Consider the following 5518-nt stretch of genomic DNA (forward strand, 5'->3'; position numbering starts at 1 on the left):
GGGGGGTGCTTAGTAAAATTAGACTTAATACCAATTCGTCAAATGGTTTGAAATGTTGTTCAAGACATAATATTGGTACATCTTTTGTTTGCTTGGGGATGGCGGCCATCTTGAAAATATACACATGTCTTTCTATCCCTGCAATCTCAAACACCTGTAAAGATATTATACTTTGCAATATGGGAATAAAAGGCTGTGACTTACTTTGAGGTAGAAAGTTTACTGTTTATTTAGATTTGATGTTCTTTTGCATATAGCAGGACTTTGACTTTTCTAACGTAAAAAAACCTTGAAAATAGATTTCTAGACCTCCAACTTGATAGAAATACTCATTCATCTTGACGTATGATAACTTGGCATAAGACTATTACCCATAAATGTGGATCAACTGTAACTGTATCAAATTTCAATTCTCCAGGGCACTAAGAAATTTAGATCTTTTGGATTTCCGTGGCGTGTTGTCCTTGAAAAAAGTACTTTATAGAAAACCCCCAAAGTCGAAAATAAGTGCACCAGATGTGATATCATATATGTGACAATGACAATGAAAATGACAATCTTTATTCATCTTGCAGGGATACATTTCTCCTGGCCGTTTTCAATGGCAGTAATTGTTAAAAAGGTTAGGTGCACTCACGCACACCCACAACAAGACGGGATATTAATGTACTAGTACATGTCTCACGTGCTGAAACAACCTGCTCCATGAAACATTCTCTCTCTCTCTCTCTCCCTCTCTCTCTCTTTCTCTCTCTCTCTTTCTCTCTCTCTCTCTCTCTCTCTCTCTCTCTCTCTCTCTCTTTCATTTGTAGTACTGTGTTGTTGTTGTTTTTTGGTAAGTGTTTTACGGCGCTCGCAACTGCATAAGGTCATAATATGTGCGAAAGACATATGCAGCATTTTCAGTTGGTAGGAAATTTTGAATTTTGTCCGGGTGGCGGCCGAAGCTTACTCTTATCGATTATAGACCACCAAGGGATCTTTAACATGCGCAACTTGCACACGGTACTTCCGAGATTTTTCGCCCTTTTCCGAGAAGGTTAGTTGTAGATCTTTCATACCAGAAGATCAGAGGTGTAGCTGTAGAAAGGCTGCAGAAAGAGTCAGGGGCCCAGAGGAGGGGGCCAAGGAGGTGAGAGGGTGGGGGCAGAAAGTGGAGACGAAAGCTGAAGACAGAACATTGCTAGAGAGCAAGAAAGGAGGTGAAAGGAGACAATTTTAGAGAAAAAAATCTTCCGTCGCTATCGAACCCGTGACCTTTGAAAGAAAGGCGACCACCTTACCCTCTACGCCACAAGAGCCCCCTATAGCACTGTGTGTTCAGTAACCTGACTGCAGTTGGTACAAATGAATTTCTTTATCTACCTGTTCTTGCTTTTTAAAAAATATTTAGTTTTCTGCCGATCGATAATTGAAATTCCGATGTCAGTGGCTGGCGTCCAGGAATTCAAAGCTACTTAGGTCTCTCTACCCATTGTTCTTTATTCCTTTCTGATCAACCTGTTTATTTTTATGATGTGCTGTCTTCCCAAATTGCTACCATACCAAGAGATACCGAAATGTTTATCAAAGTTACTATTGCGGTGGTGAAGAAACTTTAGTAAATTTGGGTATCTCTATCTGTGGTAGCAATTTGGGATGACAGCACATCATAAAAAATAATCAGGCTGATTCAAATATTCAACAGAGCAAAAACCTAAAAAAAAGACATTTTGACCTTGTTTTCAGCCAAAGTCACATCAGATCTCTCCTCCACCCTCCCCTTGTTTTTAAATAAACGAAGCTTCTAGACTGTTGATTTTTTAAAAGTCAAACATAAAACATACTTAAGAGACAACATGAAAGAAACAGAACGTTGCTTTGTATTGCTGAAACAACATTGTTTTCTGACGATACAAACATAATTTACAACAAATGTTACCTATGACAGCTACAAGAGCGACGAAGACGACCCAACCAGACATGTTTGGGTGTATCGTAGAACGAAGTGCGCGGATGATGACGTAGAGAGTGGTTTATATAGAACTATAGACCGTGAGAAAAATAACACACTGATACCTCTGTTATCTTTGAAACCCCTTAATAAACATAGAATGAGTTTTCAAAAAGAATTAAATATATCAACTAACTCTAAAAAAGTGCACATCATACATATTTACGGAGAAGGCCAGACTGAAAAAGAAAGCTGTTGAAAGAGAGAAAGCTTATCTCTTAGTTTCCACTTGCAAGTCACAAGAGACCACCCTAACCTTTTTACAATTACTATGTAGATTGCCCAAACAATTGTTGTGACTAAATTATTGAGAATAAAAAAGCCCCTGTCGCTGTATAACACAACTCGTTGGGAAACTCGTTCTAGACTTACAGTAGAAGGACGGAGGATAAATGACAACTTGGAACGGTTCAGTATCTCTTGAAAGAGGTGAATATTCTAGATCACCTGCTCGTTACAATTCTTAGTAATGAATAAGTAAACTGGGGTGATTGAGGCAGGTAACTGGGAAAATGTTCTGATAATTTGAAAATTATTTTTTTCCAATATCAAAAATAATTTTTTTAGTAAATATGAAATACATTTTTCTGAAAGCGTAATTAAATTGTTGTGCATTTACATTAAAATAGCTTATCAGAAACGTTATTGAGACCTGAGGCTTATTTTAAGATGGCTACCGCCTGCATTTTAAATCGACCTCTGCAAGATTCCTTCCAACTTTGGTGAGTATCTCCGAATCTATAGCACTTAAAATATTTTACGTTGAGTATTAAGCTCTAAGACAGTAAGATGAGCCATAGAATGGGTGTATTTGAAAGAAAATATTTTGTAAGGTAAAGTTTTACCAGGGGATGCTTTAGTCACCCCGGTGTCCATTGACATGGTCGGGGTGACTAAGGAACCCTGTGACGGTGACTGTCTCTGGGTTCATGAAGTGATATTTTGTGATTTTCATACACACAATTTGTAATTTTGAAGGAAACATCTTGTTTTTCAAAATATCGGGTCACAACATATGAGTTTACTTGTCAGGATCGAAAGCGGTCTGTATGTTGATGATTATGACCACAGATCTCGTCATACATCAATTTGGTTAAGATACCGGAACCCTTGATCTTACAACCACATAATTTTAAGAAATGAAACCAGTGACCTGACAAATTGCAATGAATATGGTTTAAGATTTTTTTTTTAACCTAAAGTATCAGTTATCACTTTTTAAAATCGTTGTTATTGCTGTTGTTATCTTTTTCCAGATCGATTATACTTTGTATAGACAACACGCCACGAAGCAACACAAACCGAAATCTGGGGCATGAGTATACGACATAACTTCTCATGACGTACTCCAAAAAGGACAGGACGAACATGCTTCTGGGAATTCTCAGAAGACCGTATGTTCAAGGAAATCTGAAACTGAGTCCGGAGTCTGAAAGTCGTCCATTTATTTTCTGGAGGTCAGACGGTTCTGTCACACCACCAGGGCATTGCCAGCTTAGACCTTCTCCTTTTCATTTCAGAATGGGATTCTCCATATGACATCCCCGACCAGCACATAATTGGTATGAATATTTTCGACATAGACAATGTTACACTTTCGGTCTCAATTTCGAGGATCAAAGATAAAATGCCACGGGAAGACAGTAAATTATTTTATAAGAAGCTACCAAACCAGGATCAATACTTGTTGGCAGGAGTTTGCAAATGAGGAATTCACCTTCTCGATAAACAACCACTCCACGCGATCCTCTAAGGGGTGGAGTGAGAGGAAGCTAATAATATTGGTACTGTTACTTTTGTTTTGGAGGCATTCTCAAAATGTCTCCTTGAAATACGATGTTGGCGATCCGGCTGCTCTAGCAAAGAAATCTCGTAGCCCAAAGGATGGATGCGGTTCCCGGGAAGAGCATTGGTGATGATCCTGAAGCAGGGCCGTCTGTATCTGCCAGTAATGAAGGCAGACCGGTATAACCAAATGATGAAGAGCTTGCAAAACAGGATTTTCTCTCCTCCGACTCGGACCCTTCTAATTAATCACACCCGGAGTGGGAGTCCGAGACTGGCATTGAGAAACCCCCGGAGTGGGAGTCCGAGACTGGCGTTGAGAAACCAGAGATACAACCGAAGCACTTTGAAGATTTCGTTAAACAAAATTCTAACGAACCTTTTGCACTGTATATTAATTCTGGTAAGTCCTATGCGTACAAAAATGCTGTATTGTCATTGGGATACATTGCGACTTTAATTCGCTAAAATGTGTAAAATAATTACCCGTAATTTGAATTAAAGATTCGTCAATTTGAAATAATTTTTGTTTTGTTTTGTATGAATTTCTGGGAACTATTCCAACCTATCAAAAATCAATAATAAATAATTCTGAACTGAAATACAACGGTCTACACTTCTGTTAGTAAGACCCAGTCCCCTGATGTGAGGTGCATTTAAAAAAGCCCTTTGTATATAAGGATGCCTTTGCCACCCCACGCCGGGTTGACCGAGACATCCCCCTCTTTTTCCCCATATGAAAAATGGACATATTTGTCCCCCAAAGGGTCTAAATCAAGACTATTCAACAATACCCCTAATTTGAACTCAAATACATTAACTTTGAATTTTAAATTCTGAATCCCAGAAGCAAAAAAGGCGGCTTAGTCACCCCTGTTTACCGTAAATGTTTTACACTCCCCCCCCCGCCCCCACATTTTACCAATCGAAACGATTTAGATCATTTAGGACGTGTACTACTCTGGCCCAACCGTCAAGCCCATCCATGGCTGGGCGGAATACAACATACCAACTAACAGACCTACGGACAATCTCAATCACAGATTTACTAGTCTGTTTCACTGGAAACAGTAGGATGCAAAACGAAGAACAATTTTTAACTGAAACATCTGCAATAAGGCTGCTCTCAGAATGAAAGTTAATGACTATTTCCTTGCTGTTTGATTTTTGTTTGTTTGTTATCAATGCACATATGATACGAATATATTCCTGCAACTTAAAAAAAATCTGTAATAATTTCTTTCATGTAGTTTGGAAGATGCTTCTAATGTGACTTGTATTTAAGGCTTTTATGTTCTCTTCGTTACGAAGTATTTTATGAGAATAATGTATGAATTTTAATCTAATGTACATCAACATGCACTTTTACTGTTCATGCAAGGCCACAGAAGATCTATTTTCAACGGCTATAAGATATTATCGTATCTTATTTTATCGTTTTTTAAAAGTTAGCTCGTTAATATTATGAGGGGAGTGGGGTGGTCTGGGGAGTTCCAATTTTTCTTTTTATTAACAGACCAATATAACTTACTTTAATATAATTTGACTCAATACGCAATGACTAAAATGCGTCAAATGGTTTGGAATGTTATTCATTAATTATCGTTTTATCACTTGTTGCCATGGTAATGATTTCAGGTTGTTGTTCACTTTTTCACAATTGAAAAAATTTCATTTCTTGACTGCGATGCAAACTGCGAAGAGTAATGGACAGGTTTTTGTTGATCAAGTGAACCATTG

The sequence above is a fragment of the Aplysia californica genome, unplaced genomic scaffold, assembly GCF_000002075.1.
Source record: "Aplysia californica isolate F4 #8 unplaced genomic scaffold, AplCal3.0 scaffold00344, whole genome shotgun sequence".
Taxonomy (NCBI): Eukaryota; Metazoa; Mollusca; class Gastropoda; order Aplysiida; family Aplysiidae; genus Aplysia; species Aplysia californica.